Here is a 768-nt window from a genome sequence, read left to right on the forward strand (position 1 = left end):
TGGTCCTGGGAAGGCAGAAAAGAGCAGCGGCTGTGGCACTGAACTATCACAGACCCCAGCCCCAGTCTTTAGAGCTCCAGGCCTTTCCCCACCTCTTCCCATAGGTTCTACAGCCTCCTAAATCCCAATCCCAGGTCAAAACAAGCACCTAGGGAGGGTGGAGTCAGAGAGTTACGGAGTCAAGGGGTCAGGGCCAGGGGGCTGTGAGGCAGTCTCCTACTTCCAGAATGGGTGGGGGCGCTGCAGACACTAATGGTTCAGGAGAGAACACCGTTTCTGGGCATCTTCAGCTCCATTGGTCTATGCTTCAAGCCTGACCTGCTCTCCATCTCCAAATGTAGAGCAGGCGCCCATCCCAGGGTAGAAAGTGCTGCGGCCTCATCCGAGCCAAGGAGCCACGGAGCCGCCCCACTGGTTGGGAGGGGTCCAGAACACCAGGGCCCAGATTACTGGCTCATCATCCTCCCTGATCCCAACTCACCAGTACATTGATGTTCTCCTTCTGCGAGAGGAGGGAACGCACTTCCTCCACATCTCGGCTAAAGATGGCCTGGACCAGGGGCGGCTGCAGGGAGAACCAGCGTTCAAAGAGCGGGCCGGAGCGGAACTGGGGGTGGGGGGAGTAGGGGGGGACACCTGGTCTGATGAGGGGCGTCGCTGGAGGGGCTCCGCTCTGGGGTCCTGGCTGCAGGGGACTCCCGCGGTGTGCTGGCCAGTCGCCAGGCCCCCAAGGACACCGGCTCGGTTGAGGGGAGCACGGCGTGGGGC

The sequence above is a fragment of the Crocuta crocuta genome, unplaced genomic scaffold, assembly GCF_008692635.1.
Source record: "Crocuta crocuta isolate KB4526 unplaced genomic scaffold, BGI_CrCroc_1.0 scaffold549, whole genome shotgun sequence".
Taxonomy (NCBI): Eukaryota; Metazoa; Chordata; class Mammalia; order Carnivora; family Hyaenidae; genus Crocuta; species Crocuta crocuta.